The sequence below is a fragment of the Triticum aestivum genome, chromosome 3B (assembly GCF_018294505.1).
Source record: "Triticum aestivum cultivar Chinese Spring chromosome 3B, IWGSC CS RefSeq v2.1, whole genome shotgun sequence".
Taxonomy (NCBI): domain Eukaryota; kingdom Viridiplantae; phylum Streptophyta; class Magnoliopsida; order Poales; family Poaceae; genus Triticum; species Triticum aestivum.
Window position 1 is genome coordinate 158736322 of NC_057801.1, and position 17159 is coordinate 158753480.

A 17159-nucleotide genomic window follows, 5' to 3' on the forward strand; every position below is an offset into this window, starting at 1 on the left:
GTGGGATGAGCACAAACAGGAGGAATTTGACCTAAAGGCGTTGCTGTTCGTGACCATCAACGATTGGCCCGCTCTCAGTAACCTTTCAGGACAGACAAACAAGGGATACCACGCATGCACGCACTGTTTACTTGACACCGATAGTATATACCTGGGAAGCTGCAGGAAGAATGTGTACCTGGGCCATCGTCGATTTCTTCCGACCAACCATCAATGTCGAAAGAAAGGCAAGCATTTCAAAGGCGAGGTAGATCACCGGAAGAAGCCCGCCATGCGTACCAGTGATCACGTACTTGCTATGGTCAATGATTTACACGTAATCTTTGGAAAGGGTCCCGGCGCACTAGCTGTTCCAAATGACGCTGAGGGACACACACCCATGTGGAAGAAGAAATCTATATTTTGGGACCTACCCTACTGGAAAGACCTAGAGGTCTGCTCTTCAATCGATGTGATGCACGTGACGAAGAACCTTTGCGTGAACCTGCTAGGCTTCTTGGGCATGTATGGAAAGACAAAAGATACACCTGAGGCACGGGAGGACCTGCAACGTTTGCACGAAAAAGATGGCATGCCTCCGAAGCAGTATGAAGGTCCTGCCAGCTACGCTCTTACGAAAGAAGAGAAAGAAATCTTCTTTGAATGCCTGCTCAGTATGAAGGTCCCGACTGGCTTCTCGTCGAATATAAAGGGAATAATAAATATGCCAGACAAAAAGTTCCAGAACCTAAAGTCTCATGACTGCCACGTGATTATGACGCAACTGCTTCCGGTTGCATTGATGGGGCTTCTACCGGAAAACGTCTGATTAGCCATTGTGAAGCTATGTGCATTCCTCAATGCAATCTCTCAGAAGGTGATCGATCCAGAAATCATACCAAGGCTAAGGAGTGATGTGGCGCAATGTCTTGTCAGTTTCGAGCTGGTGTTCCCACCATCCTTCTTCAATATCATGACGCACGTCCTAGTTCATCTAGTCGACGAGATTGTCATTCCGGGGCCCGTATTTCTACACAATATGTTCCCCTTTGAGAGGTTCATGGGAGTCCTAAAGAAATATGTTCGTAACCGCGCTAGGCCAGAAGGAAGCATCTCCATGGGCCATCAAACAGAGGATGTCATCGGGTTTTGTGTTGACTTCATTCCTGGACTTAAGAAGATAGGTCTCCCTAAATCGCGGTATGAGGGGAGACTGACTGGAAAAGGCACGCTTGGAAGGGACTCAATTATATGAAGGGACGGATATTCTTGGTCTCAAGCACACTACACAGTTCTACAGAACTCTACCTTGGTGACCTCGTATGTCGATGAACACAAGAACATTCTGCGCTCCAAACACCCGGAGCAGTGGGACGACTGGATTACATGTGAACACATCAGGACTTTCAGCAGTTGGTTGGAAACACGTCTCAGAGATGACAACACTGTTTGTGATGAGCTGTACTTGTTGTCCAGGGGACCATCTTCGACTGTTACGATTTGGAAAGGATACGAGATAAATGGGAATACATTTTACATGATTGACCAAGATCAAAAGAGCACCGACCAGAACAGCGGTGTCCACTTTGATGCAACAACCGAGAGGGGAAAGGACACATATTATGGTTACATAGTGGACATATGGGAACTTGACTACGGACATGATTTTAAGGTCCCTTTGTTTAAGTGCAAATGGTTCAATCTGTCAGGAGGCGGGGTACAGGTAGACCCATAGTACGGAATGGCAACAGTGGATCTGAAAAATCTTGGGTACACCGACGAACTGTTCATCCTAGCCAATGATGTGGCACAGATTATCTATGTGAAGGACATGTCTACCAGACCGAGAAAAAGAAAAGATAAGGAAGCGAATACATCATACGATGAGCCAAAGCGCCACATAGTTCTTTCAGGAAAAAGGGACATCGTGGGAGTGGAGGGCAAGATAGACATGTCTGAAGATTATGAAAAGTTTCATGAAATTCCTCCCTTCAAAGTCAAGGCTGACCCAAGCATCCTGATAAACAATGAAGATTATCCATGGTTACGACGCAATAAGCAAATGACACAAGCGAAGAAAAAGTGAAGACTTTCTCCCGCAACTATTATGATGATACCATGCCAACTTTGTAACAGACGAGTATGATATCATTGTCCGTTTTGTACATGCACATGCTATGTGGGTGAAATTATGATACCATGCCAACTTTCAACTTTTTCAGAGTTCATTTGAAATGCTTTAATGTCTTATGGTTCGGACCTTGTAATACCATTAATCCCGGTTCGCTCCTTGTCAACTATGTTCTCACCAAGAACACTCTCAAGAGGGCAGCCACGTGGGCCATTGGTCTTGGTTCGTCCGGACCTTTTGGTCCCGGTTCCACGCACGAACCGGGACCAATGCGCCTCGCCCCTGGCCCATGACCATTAGTCCCGGTTTGTGCCACAAACCGGGACTAAAGGGTTGGTCCTCGTTGCGCTCAGAGTTTACTCCCACCTCGCCAACCGAAGGGCACTCACACCGGTTTATAAGCCCGTCCCTCTCTGCCTTGTTGAGCTCCTCTCAAAGTGAAAATAGATGCCCCTATACAGGGAATTTGACCTAAATTCATAGTGAATTTCCCTGAAATTCATAGAAATTTATTATGAATTTAGGTTGAATTTTCTCTATAGGCGCATCTATGTTCATTTTTTTAGTAAAGTTAATCACAAACTTGTGATTCACACAAATTTCAAAGAATTCAAAATTTAACTATTCAAATTTGAAGACTAATGGCACTAACAGAAAGTTTATAATTTTGCTGACCTAAAAGCAAAAAGAATTAAAAATAAAGCAAAAAACAAAAGAAAATAAATAATGCAGAAAAAAAACAAAAAAACTGGAAACAAAATAAAAATAGCAACAATAACTATTTTGTTGTAAGTAGAAACAAAATAAAATAAATAAAGCAACAAAGAAAACAAAAAAACAAAAAAAGTGTTTTCAAATTTGAAAACTAATGGCACTAACAGATTTTTCTAAAACTAAAAGAAAAAAGAATTAAAAAATAAAGCAAAAAAACAAAAGAAAATAAATAATACAGAAAATAAAACAAAAAAATTGGAAAAAAAATTGAAAATAGCAACAATAAGTATTTTGTTGTAAGTAGAAACAAAATAAAATAAATAAAGCAACAAAGAAAACAAAAAAACAAAAAAAGTGTTTTCAAATTTGAAAACTAATGGCACTAACAGAAAGTTTATAATTTTTCTAAAACTAAAAACAAAAAGAATTAAAAAATAAAGAAAAAAACAAAAGAAAATAAATAATGCAGAAAACAAAACAAAAAAACTGGAAAAAAAATAAAAATAGCAACAATAACTAAAGAAAACAAAAAAACAAAAAAAAGTGCCTCCTACTGGGCCCCCACGGCATGAATACGACTAGAAACCCTACCATGGGCCAGGATTCAGGCCCGGAGAAGGCCCAGCAGGCCCACAGGCAAAGCAGTGACAGATTAGGCCCATAGGCCTGTTGTTCAGAGGAGTTCGAGAGAGAGGAGGCCGCAGGGCTTATAAGCAGGTGGTCGACGCTCTCAACTAGCAAGGTGGGACTAAACTCCCACCACCACGCCGATGTGCAAGGCTTTTAGTCCCGGTTGGTGGCACGAACCGGGACCAATGCCACCCTTTGGTCCCGGTTTGTGGCACCAATCGGGACCAATGCCCCCCCTTTAGTCCCGGTTTGTGCCACCAACCGGGACCAAAGGCTGCCGCTTCCCGCCCTTTGGGCTGCTGAAAAGAGGCCTTTGGTCCCGATTGGTGGCACCAACCGGGACTAAAGGATGCATTAGTCCCGGTTGGTGCCACCAACCGGGACTAAAGGCTTTGCTATATAAGCAGCACTTAGCAGTTTCGACCAAATCACTCACTTCCCCCCGACGCCCCCTGCTCCTCCTCATCGCCGTCGCCGCCCGACGCCCCTGCTCCTCCTCATCGCCGTCGCCGCCCGACGCCCCTGCTCCACCTTGCCGTCGCCGCCACCACTGACACCGTCAGGCTGCTCGTCTTTGCCGTCGCCGCCGCCACCGACGCCGTCAGGCTGCTCGCCTTCACCGTCGCCGCCGCCCCTTGTGAGCACAGCCTCCTCCCGCGCCCCTCCCGTCCTGCGCCCCTGCGCCCCTGTCCTGCGCGGTCGCCGCGCCGCCGCCCCTGCCCTGCGCGGTCGCCGCGCCGCCGCCCCTGCCCTGCGCGGCCGTCGTGCGCCGCCCCTATCCTGCGCGGCCGCCGCGCCGCCGCCCCTGCCTTGCGCTGGTGCCGCGCGCCGCCCCGTCGCCCCTGCATTTTTATTTTTTGCATTTTTTGTGTTTTTGCATTTTTATAAAAATGTATATATGTTCTCTGTGTATATATATGTTCATGTATATATATGCAAAAGATAGATTTTTAGAAAAAATAGTATTTTTTCTATTCATAGATTGTTTTGGTGATATTAATTATTGTAAATATGCAAATGTTTGTATATTCATATGAACAATGAATTAGGCAAAACCTTTACTTTTTTTCAAAATTTCTATTTGAACATTATTTAAAAAAACAAGCAATACTACTTCAACAGGCTTCGACACTATATCGATGCAGCGCAGCAAGGGACGTTCATTCCAGACAGGGAGAAGGACGAGCTCACAATGGCCCTCGGGAATCCTGAGCACCCTGGACGGACACGAGGCACGCTAGGCTCCATTCCATGGAAGGTTGGTTTTCCGGACGCAGGGGGTTACAAAACCCAGGAGAGGAGGAAGAAACTGGAGCAGAGCCAACTGCAGGCGCTGCACGAAAGGGTACAAGGGCTAGAGGAACGAGAAGCAGATCGCAGCAAACGACCTGCCGAAGCTTCTCCCGAAGCTACCCCGCCATCTCAGCGGAGAAGCAGCGTGGCTTCCACCGAGCTGCTTCAGCCGGAGCATGTCTTGACGGCTCCTGCTAGCTACCCCATGGATTTTATCACGGAGGCTCAAAATTGCCACCTTATGACGCAATGGCAGAACTTCAAAGTCAAAGTGGCTGTCGGCCAAGTTTGACCTTCTGAACCCGGCGCAACTTTTCACTGTCGTCCGATTCCAGAAGGATATGCTAGGGTGACGGTCGATGAAATAACGGAGGGATTTGAGGACCTCCAGCTTGACCACCCTACCGGTGAAGGGGAGACTCGGCTGGGTTCTGCTCTGAAGACTCCATGCCTATGGCGGAAGGAGTTCATCAAGCTTCCGAACTGGACGCCTCCTCCTCCTCCGGCGAGTCAGGGCACTCCGCCTCCTCCACCGCCTCCTCCTCCAGCGAGTGATGATCAGGGCTCCCATCCTCCTTCTCCGACGTCTGGCGGCACTCTGCCTCCTTCTCTGCCTGCGCTGGTGCGCCCGAGCAGCCAGCAGCCTCCTCCTTCTCCGCCTCGCCAGCAAGGGCGGAAGAGACCCGCCGCCACCCCGGCTGCTCTGGTGCGTCGTAGTCCTTCTCCTCCGCCTCATAAGCAAGCATGAAAGAATACAGACGCCGCAGCCACTCTGTCTGCTCCGGCGTCTAGCAGTACAGCCAGCAGAGGCGGGAGGCAATACAGATACGGTCCTTCTCTCAAGCCTCTAGAGAAGCTACCGTATGAGAGGACCAAGGAGGAAAACGCGAAGATCGTGCAGGCCGAAGTGGACGACTTCTTTGAAGGGTTGAAATCAAAGAGACATCCACCTTCAGAGGAGAAGGTAGATCCGGTGAAAGCAAAGCGCACTATCGATGCCCTGAGGAAACCACCAAAGTCTCCACCGAGAACCAACTATGAGCGCATTACTGAACAGACATATCTCGAAGCGGAGCGGTCGGGAAGTACTGTCAGACATCAAAGGTCAAAAGAACGAGCAGCTGTGAAAAAAATTGCCCAGCTCGGCGAACAAGCAAATCAATTGTGCCCCCCGCTCAATGTGTCTAGCGGCCACATCATCGCTAATGCTCCGGGGACGGTGGCCGGTTATGACAATCTTGCAGATTACCTGCCTGACGATCAACTTCCTGATTTCATGGAGGTGGACGAACACAGATACGAGTACGGGAAGCCTCTCGTCAAAGATGAAAATTCTCTAACAACGATGATGCGAAGATTCCATAATTGGTACATGAAAACCTGCAGAGAGTCTGGGGGGACGAATACTTTGTATCTGAACATTAAAGAGGAGCACGACCTCGTTGGAACTGATATGTTGCCTGTTCGAGTTCTTCAATCAAAAGGCCCTCGATAAATTAACGGTCTTTTGCTAATGTCTGTAAGTACTATTTATGTCATTAAGTCTCTCTCTCTCTCTCTCTATATAGCTCAGCTCTTTCATTGCATGTATTTATAATTAATTATCCTCACTATATTATGCAGATTGAAGATCGTCGAGTGCAGAAAACAAGAAATATATGATATTGGGTTCATTAACACAAATATCATAGATGAAATTCAGGTTAAAAAGCACGCCGAAGAGGCCGAGGCCAACTTGCTACAATCGTTGATCAAAAATCAAAACAAAGATACCATACTCTTTCCTTACAACTTCGAGTGAGTGTTACTGTCATGTGCATATTCGGTTTCCCTTATTACTCGAGCGAGGTTATAGTAATGTAATTGATGAGTTATGCATGCGTGCGCAGCTTCCATTATGTTCTTCTGGAGATTAAGCTTGAGTGGGGATTAGTAACCGTCTTAGACTCGAGACGAAAAGATCCAGAAACCTATGCCGACATGACTAAAATGCTCAACAAGTAAGTTCAATCGATCATTATCGCACCATATAGGCAACTTTTTATTCATTTCCTGATATCTCAAGTAATAATAATGATTTTCTTTGTTTTGCAGGGTTTGGATACAGTTCACCGCAGAAGCTCCGGGACTGCCGAAGGAGCTGCGATATATATACCCGAAAGTAAGTACTACTGGCTAGCTAGTTGCGCACATCTCCCATTGATTCTATAGCTATACTTTCATTAATGCCATTTATAATGCTTCATTATCAGTTTAATTGACCTCTATTTCTCGTAAAGTGCTTGTGGCAGGAACAAGGGAATAATTTCTGTGGATACTACGTGTGCGAGTTCATCTACAACGCGACTTTGAAAAATAAGCGGGGCTACTCTAAAAGACAATATGAAGTGCGTAAGCAATAATATTCACAATTTCATTTTATTACACCATCATTTCTGTTGAGTTTCATTCATATATGTATTAACCCCCTTCTTCAAATTACACGTGGCAGATGCAGAATGAACTCCTAGAACAAGATCGCATGAAAGCAATTCAAGAGGAATTGGTGGGATTCTTTCTTGACCACGTCATCAATAAAGCCGGCGAATACCATGTGGAAGTTGATTGCAATTGCTAGCGGATTGTAAGAGATCTTACATATTGTATATATATGTAGCCAGTAGCGTCGGATAGATAATACGAAAACTTATTGTTCGACCAATCTCTCGGAGAAGGAGAGGTCGATCGATCACTTCTTTCGGTATGCATGACGAACTTCTGTACTTATTGGTTCCCTTCATTTTCTTACTAGCTAGTGTGTCGAGGGCCTCTCTATGTATAGTACGTAGTGTAGACCAAGCACGGACATAAGAGAGGACACTTCTCTCTATTAATTAGCTAGCTAACACAATATATGAAACACCTAAATTAACCCCCTAAAACCCCCAACCCCCCCCCCCTTCAAAAAAACATAAACCCCAGCCACTGAAATGCTGACGCGTGGATGCCTTTTGGTCCCGGTTGGTGCCACCAACCGGGACCAAAGGCCCTCTTGCCTAGGCTCGACGCACCGGCCACGTGGAGGCCCATCTGTCCCGGTTCGTGTTAGAACCGGGACTAAAGGGGGGAGGCATTAGTAACGACCCTTTAGTCCCGGTTCAAGAACCGAGACAAAAGGCCCTCACCAACCGGGACAAATGCCCTGTTTTCTACTAGTGAAGCTATCCATGTGGGCAATAAGAATACCTTATATTTTGATCTAGGCTGGTTCGAGAGGGAGGGCTTTATGGAGATCATTCTCGTGAATGGGCTCCCTGTGTAGCCCGTGGGCACGGGGTCTCGGGGGCCCGTGCGCATGCGGTCGCCTAGGACTTCCTGTCCTGCTCCTTTGGGATTCCTCCTTCTTCCTCAAGATCTTGGGATGCTTCTCCTACTCCTTGGTGATTCTCCTTAGCTGCTTGGGAGTGTTCCTATTCATACCTAATGACACATAGTGCATTTTGGTGAGGTAGCAACCAAGTTCCATTCGTGTGCATATGCATGTCAAGTAGGAAGGAGTTCACCTTGGTTTCCATTGTGCGATCTCGAGCTCTTGTCATAGGCCCACGTGGTGCTTGATGCGTTGGTGTAGAGTCCATGGGGATGGTGGAAGGATACTCCGCATCAAAATGGCTGAAGAAAGCATCATCAACATGATCTGGATTAACCCGAGGAAGGTTCAAAATCCCAATTCAGCCTGTGTGGTCTGACCCCACGGTTCCCGGAGAAGTTATTGAAATGTTGATGCAAAATATTTGCCTTCCCTCACTAAAGACTACAAACCTATACTCGTACCAAAAATTTAGGTGGATGGTTGATTGTAGGACCTTGAAGTATGTCTAGAGGGGGGTGATTAGACTACTTGACCAATTAAAAACTTAACCTTTTCCCAATTTTAGTCTTTGGCAGATTTTAGCTATCTTAGCACAAGTCAAGCAATCTTCACACAATTCAAGCAAGCATGCAAAGAGTATATGAGCAGTGGAAAGTAAAGCATGCAACTTGCAAGAATGTAAAGGGTAGGGTTTGGAGAATTCGAACGCAATTGGAGACACGGTTGTTTTTGTCGTGGTTCTGATAGGTGGTGCTATCGTACATCCACGTTGATGGAGACTTCAACCCACAAAGGGTAACGGTTGCGCGAGTCAACGGAGGGCTCCACCCAAGAAGGGTCCACGAAGAAGCAACCTTGTCTATCCCACCATGGCCGTCGCCCACGAAGGACTTGCCTCACTACCGGTAGATCTTCATGAAGTAGGCGATCTCCTTGCCCTTACAAACTCCTTGGTTCAACTCCACAATCTTGTCGAAGAATCCCAAGTGACACCTAGCCAATCTAGGAGACACCACTCTCCAAGAAGTAACAAATGGTGCATTGATGATGAACTCCTTGCTCTTGTGCTTCAAATGATAGTCTCCCCAACACTCAACTCTCTCTCATAGGATTTGGATCTGGTGGAAAGAGGGTTTGAGTGGAAAGCAACTTGGGGAAGGCTAGAGATCAAGATTCATATGGTAGGAATGGAATATCTTGGCCTCAACACATGAGTAGGTAGTTCTCTCTCAGAAATAGGATGCTGGAAGTGTAGGTTTGTTTTGATGGTTCTCTCCACGAATGAAGAGGAGGTGGAGGGGTATATATAGCCTCTACACAAAATCTAACCGTTACACACAATTTACCAATCTCGGTTGGACCGAATCAACAAACTCGGTCAGACCGATTCAGTAAACCTAGTGACCGTTAGGGTTTTCGGTGGGACCAACATGCAACTCGGTAGGACCGATATGGTTAGGGTTAGGGCATAACGTAATCTTGGTGAGACCGATTACACAAACTCGGTGAGACCGATTTTGGTAATAAGCTAACCAGAGAGTTGGTCAGGTAAACTCGGTGGGACCGATTCGCTCATTTCGGTGAGATCGGAATGTTACAAAAAGGAAACAGAGAGTTTACATTGCAATCTCGGTGGGACCGATCGCTCACTTCAGTTAGACCGAAACATTACGAAGGGAAACAGAGATATTACAATCCCATCTCGGTGAGACCGAGATCGCTATCGGTGAGACCGAATTGCCTAGGGTTTGTGGCAGTGGGTATGACATATGAACTCGGTGGCGCGGGATAGAACAAATCGGTGGGGCCAAGTTTGACTTTAGGTTTAGGTCATATGTGGATATGAGAAAGTAGTTGAGGATTTTTGGAGCATATCACTAAGCACTTGAAGCAAGAAACTCATTAAGCAACACCTCATCCCTCCTTGATAGTATTGGATTTTCCTATAGACTCAATGTGTTCTTGGATCACTAAAATATAAAATGTAGAGTCTTGAGCTTTTGAGCTTGAGCCAATCCTTTTATCCTTAGTATTTTGAGGGATCCACTTTCCTCATCCATGCCATGCCATTCATTGAGCTTTTCTGAAATATTTGTCTTGGAATAGTATTAGCTCAATGAGCTATATGTTGTTAGGAATTACCAAAACCACCCAGGGATAGTTGCACTTTCAGTGTCCCCCTTTTTGGTAATTGATGACAACATATAGATCAAAGCTTCAACAAATGATAATAAGATTGAACTAAGATTGAAATACATCGTCGCTTTGAGAAGTATGTGATAAGCAAGATCTCCCCCTATATTTGTGCATAGTTTAAGATTTGCTTTGGACTGCAAATGCACAAGGAGTTAGGCTCATGGGTTACTCTTTCGTGTCACATACATCTTGGTGGAGCGCTCAAAATAATAAAGATTGAATACATGCACTCATCACCAAGCAAAGTGAATGATCATATAAAGATAAATGGGATAATATCATCTAACAAGCATAAGTGTAGCTTATGATCAAACACATGATCATCAATGTCTCACAGGCAATAACGTAGTATCTCAAGCAATCAAAAGCAAACAAAGTTCAACCACAAAGACAAGAGAGAACAAAAGCAAACTCTCTCTCTCTCTCTCTCGAAGCCTATGATCTATACATTTTTCTCCCCCTTTGGCAACAAGTTACCAAAAAGTTCCTAGAAAATGCATAGTACTATTTCCTCTCTCAGGCTTGGTCTTCAGTTGGTGGTGTAGAGATGGCTCCTTGGACGAAGACTTCAGTTGATGTGGATGGAGCTGAAGGAGTTGGTGCTGGAGCTGGTTGCACTGGAGCTGTAGCTGGTGCAGATGAAGTGGCTCTGGTGTCTGTCACAGGCTCTACAACTGATCTCTGAGCTCAAGGCACTCTGGCAAATGCATCACTAGTTGTCCTGCCCTTCCTCTCCTGCATGTCATCCTGTAGCTGCACCACAACTGACTGAATCTCTGTTACTTTAACATCGAGGTCATAAATTTTTTTTCCATGATTCTTTCCAGGCTCTCCTGGTTTTGAGTTAGGGTGGCCAGCCCTTTCTCAATCCTCAGAGTTGATGCTATTAAGTAACCAAGCTAGTCCTGCTTGCTCTTCAAAAAGTACTCAGATGCCTCCTCTAAAGTTGGCATCTTGGCAGCCTTCTCTTTCTTTGCCTTCTCCTTTTTCTCTTGAGCTTGCACTGATGATGGTTCATTCTCATTCACGACAAGTTGATTGTCCTCAAAATCTGTATAGATGACAAAGTGTTTCTTATCCAACAGGTATTTGCCTGTGCCCATCTTGGAATTGATCAGCTCCTGGATTTGTGGGGCATACCCACAACTTCTCTTCTGGTCTGCTGCAGTCCTCCTGATAGTCTCAACTATGAGGCTCATGACCTTGAATTTCTGTGGCACATCAAATATGTGTAGCAAATTTATTGCATGCCCTCTGATCATGTTGTGGTCACCTGACTTGGGCAATAGAGTGTGCCTTAGGATCCAGTTGATCGTTGGCAGCCCTAACAGAAGAAAATGCACAAACCCAAACTTGAAAGTCTCAAGTGCCTTGTCTGGGATCTCTTTGTACATGTGTGACATTGAATTGTGATCCTTCTTCTTCTTGGAGTAGACATCCAAGTCATCTTCATTCTCCTCTGGGGCATTGATCAGATTTGCCCATTCCTCAATAGTTGATTGGTACCTTGTACCTTCAGACATCTAGACTATTCTGCCATCAGGATAAAAGTGAGCTGTGGAGTAGAATTGCATAACTAGCTCATCATTCCAGTTTGTGAACTTCTGTCCAACAAACTCATCAACTCCACAAGCCTTAAAGCTGTCAAACACTCCTGGGTAATGATCCTCATTTTCTTTCATGTATTTCCAATCTACCCACCTCATATCACAAACTATGGGCTTCTTGTTCAACAACACAGTCTCATAAAAGTCCTGCTATTCCTTAGTGTGGAACCTGTAATCAACATCAGTTCTTCTTATGATTGCATAGGGATCAGACAATCTCCACTGCCTGAGCCCTGCATCCTTCCTTAGCTTCATATTTTCAGCCACTGGATGAACATCGTTGTGGTCTGGAATCTTGGGTTTCAGCTTCCTCAGAACTTGTCCTTCATCTTCTTCCTCAGCAACTTCAGGCACTGGGGCCTTGTTCTTCTCAGCAGCTGGTATGCTCCTGGTATTCCTCTTAGGTGCAGACTTGCCCTTGGAGGCATCTTTGGGTGCTTCTTTGGGCTTTGATGATGCATCCCTTGACCTTATAGCATCACCCATCATCTTTTGTGCCTTGGGTGCTGGTGCAGCAACCTCTTCTTCCTCCTCCTCTTCCATCATGGAAGGTTGTCCAACAACTCTGGCCATGGTCTTTCTGACCCTTTCTTTCCTCTTCTTTCCTTCTGTGGCTGGCTCTTTGGGATCAGGTTTCTCAGGTTCTTGAGTTGAAGAGCATAGGTGTCCTCTTGGCATGGACCTTCCTGTTTAGTCCAGGCTTTGTAGTCTTAGCTGAGCCATACTCCTTTTTGAGCACTATCTTCTTGGAAGTAGCCTCATCTTCAGCTGCCACATAGTCCTAATCCTTAGAGTATGAGGTTCTCTTCCTTCTGGCTCTTGTGGCTGCTTTGGGCAAATTGCTAGGAGTGCTCCTGCTGCCCTCATCTGAGGTACTAGAGGGACTAGTGCCCTCACTCATGTGAATCTACTCCTCTTCCCTGTTCTGGCTGTCACTTTGGTCTAACATGCTGCAAGCTCTGACTGCTGACCCTGTGAATAGATGTAGTTGAGATAGAATGGATGAGCATCACAAAATGCAGAGATTTTTGCAAAAGAATGACTCAAAAACTTAGTTTTAGTTTTCCACAAAAAGCATTTCGGATCAACCGATTTGCAAACTCGGTGATACTGAAGCAGCTTTTGGAACCTAAACTAGTGATCTCGGTCAGACCGAGTCACAGTTCGGTGGCACCGAGACTGCTAGGGTTTCACAAAGTTCTAAAATCGGTCACATCGATTCGCAATTCTCGGTCAAACCGAGAATCACTTGTGCAATGGCGTTAGCCAAATCGGTGGAACCGAGTTTTTCAACTTGGTGGGTCCGAGATGGTTTCAGCGGAAACCTAACCCTAAATTTTCAAATCTCATCTAATCTAAGGATTGTTTTGACTGGATAGATGCGTTTCAATCGTGGCAAGAATCATAATGAACACAATGTGCTAGGAATTGGACGGGGATAGCACTGTGATCGAGTCCATACCCTAGTTTGGTGATGAACTCGCTACGGTGGCAACGGCGGGGATGAATTCCGTTGACGGCGGCGGAGACCAGCGACTGGAGGCGGCTAGCGACGAAGTCGATGATCCGGAGAACTAGGAGGCAGAGCGAGCTATGCGCGGGCGAAGGGGTTTGGAGAAGTTTTCCAAATTTTTGCCAGTATGTATATATAGCCCGACCCTATCGGTGTGACCGAGTGGAACAACTCGGTGGCATCGAGATGCAAAACTGTTGATAGTTACAGCAACTCGGTGAGACCGAAAAGTTCAAATCGGTTGCACCGATATTGAAAACCTAGATCGACTTAGTGATCTTGGTATGACCGAAATGGAAGAATCGGTCAGACCGAAACACATAAAGAAGTTTTGGAAGTTTAAGTCCATGACGAATCGGGGACTCCGAGTGCTCCTCACACAGAGTGGTTCGAATCTGACTTGATCAAATTTTGTGATGTAGCATGAATAGAGTTTGAGACAAGAAAAGCATAGATAGCTAGAGAAGGTTCTTAGGCATTCTTGTTCATCCACTTGGCAAAAGAAAAAGAAGCCAATCAATCAAAGCAACAAGTGGATGTCCTCGAATGAGTAAAATATGCAACCAACATGCTCACACAATAAAATGGCAAATGAAATATGTGGCAAAGCATGCACAACCAATTCTAGCATCTATCAAACAATTGGCGATGACTAGGTCATCTATATATGAGTATATTGACTTAGGAGTCAAATGAGAACATTTGATCATAGGTCATACTCATCGTTTAAGCTCAAGTGGGGTTACCACTTTTACATAATGCATTGATGTGTTCACACCATTAGAGTTGCTTTGACTCAATTCTTAGAGTTAAGCTCCCCCTAGATGTGAGATCCCCCCTAAGAGGGATGAACTAACCTTGGGTTTTGTCGATGATGACTTCATGTAGGTGTTGAAGATGTGGATGCTCAATGTTGATGAAGATCATTTGGAGCAATCCTTTGGAGTGAGTTGCACTTTCAATACCTACACGGGTTAGTCCCACAAGGAACAAACAAGTATATCCATAGACATAGAGTGATGCACACACAATATGATGTCCATGAAAGCATTAGGTTACCTTGTCCCTTGTCTTATCAACAAGAGGGTTTGTGACCCCTTGAACTAGTGCAAGATGTGGAAGTTGATTGCACTTGTCCTTGCCATAATGATATGAGTGAAGAATGTTGGCGGATTCACCCTCAAGAACTCTCTAGTTCTTCTTCTTCGGGATCCACATCATCTTGATGGGAATCCTTGGAGTTGTAGTCGTGCTTGATGAAGTAGAACTTGACGTAGTCTTGGGAACCCACTTTGCCAAGTCCTTAGGAGCTTCTTCAAATGCATCAATCTCCTATTGAAGCTTGTCCTTGCCTTTTTGCTTGTGGTCTTGTGGTGGAAGATCATCTTGAGCTTGTGTTCCCTTGAAGGAAGTAGGATCATACTTCTCTTGTTGAGGAACAAACTTCATATTGGGGTATTGATCTTCTTCCCACTCAACTCCATTGGCATTGAACTTTCATTCAAAACCAACACCTTGGTTCTTCCGGTGCCTTCCTTGCTTGCGTACAATTTCCTCGAATTGCTTACTCCCGGCAAGGCTCTTGTAAACACCTTTCTCTATAATTCCCTTCAATAAGATATTTTCTTGCTCAAGTGTAACTTGGCTAAGAGAATCATTAGTGGAATCAAGAGAACTACTAGAAGCAACAATATTGGATTTAGCATGATTATTGTTACTACTAGAGGAAGAATCCTTTTTGTTCTTGTTAGTGGACTTGACTTGAGGCATGTAAGTAGATAAGAGTAAACGCTTGGCAATGTAAGAAGAACATTTATTGCGAAGATCATCATTGATTGCTTTTAAGAACTCATGCTCTTGCTGAAGATTGAGCTTTTCAAAGCGTAACTTCTCATGAGCCCTTAAAAGTTCTCGATGATCTTCTAAGATAGTTTTTTGAGCTAACTTAAGAGTGTTTAGTTCTTTAGTTAGAAGCTCAATCTTCTCCTTATCATTGTCATTCGTTTTATCTTGATTAGCATGATTAATTGACGTTTTATCATAGTATTCATCACTAGAGTTGTCAATAAGTAAATCAACATCACCTAACAAGTCATCTTCATCACTATTGAAATCAACATACTCGGGGTGAGTTACCTTAGGGCCTTTAGCCATGAAGCATCTTCCAATTCCTTCATTTGTTGAATCAAATATGTCGTAGGAGTTGGTCGACACAAGTGCTAGACCGGCAACACCTTCATCTTGAGTGTGTTCGGAGTCGGAGTGATAGCTTCTCTCGGAGTGATGTTCAGAGTCAGAAGCGGATACCCATTCACCAACATGAGCTTGATGTCTTCGTTTTGTGTAGCTCTTTGATGACTTGTCCTTCCTTTCCGAATCCTTGCTTCTTCGGGATGTTCTTCGTTCATAACGATCATCTCTACTCCTTCTCTCTCTTGGCAGTGATTCTTCTCTTCTACTTCTTCTCTTGGGAGAATCTTCTCTTCTTTTGTAGGGTGTCGTACACTCATTGGAATAGTGTCCGCGTCTCCCACAATTTTAGCAATTGCGCTCTCGACTGGAAGATCTTTTGTCGTTGTAGGACCTTGACTTGGAGCTTCTTTCTTTGCTTCTACTCTTGTAGAATTTGTTGAAGTTCTTTACCATTAAGCTCAATTCTTCATTGAAGGTTTGTGAGGGAGTCCCAGATTAGGGGGTGTCCGGATAGCCGAACTACCATCATCGGCCGAACTATCATCGGCCGGACTATCATCATCGACCGGACTCCAAGACTATGAAGATACAAGATTGAAGACTTCGCCCTATGTCCGGATGGGACTTTCCTTGGCGTGGAAGGCAAGCTTGGCGATACGGATATGTAGATCTCCTACCATTGTAGCCGACTCTATGTAACCCTAGCCCTCTCCGGTGTCTATATAAACCGGATGGCTCTAGTCCGTACAACAACAATCATACCATAGGCTAGCTTCTAGGGTTTAGCCTCCTTGATCTCGTGGTAGATCCACTCTTGTAAACATCCACACTATCAATATCAATCAAGCAGGACGTAGGGTTTTACCTCCATCAAGAGGGCCCGAACCTGGGTAAAACATCGTGTCCCTTGTCTCCTGTTACCATCCGCCTAGACGCACAGTTCGGGACCCCCTACCCGAGATCCGCCGGTTTTGACACCGACATTGGTGCTTTCATTGAGAGTTCCTCTGTGCCGTCACCGATAGGAAGGATGCCTCCTCCCGTCTTCAAGGATGGTATTTTCGCCAAAGGAGCCTTGGCCGCCGGCCAAACTATCCGGCTAGGTGGTTTTCTTATGACCGCCTGTCTGGCCACCGCTTCGACAATGACCTCTCAAGTCGTCAAAGGCAATCTTCGCGTCAGCTCGGAATTCGCCGAGCGGCTGGATCCAATAGAGCTCCCGTCCGTAAACGAGCTCTTGGATCGCACCGCCGCCCTGGGAGTCGCTACAGACTACAATCAGATTGGGCTTAAAACCGATCTGAGAGAGATTAACTCTCCCCAGGTCACCCACCACGTTGTAGTGGTAGAGGAACAATGCGGCGACCCTTCTCCCGTATTGAAAACTAGTCATGTCCGGGCTCCCAAACCCCCCATGCCGGATTCCCGCGGAGGGACGGACTTCGATCAAGCACTGAACTTAAAGTCAGGCATCAGACCAGACTCGTTGGACAACGTCCAGCAATCCAAGCTTCCAAATTTGGAAACTTCTCGGCCCTCGAGCCTTGAGAT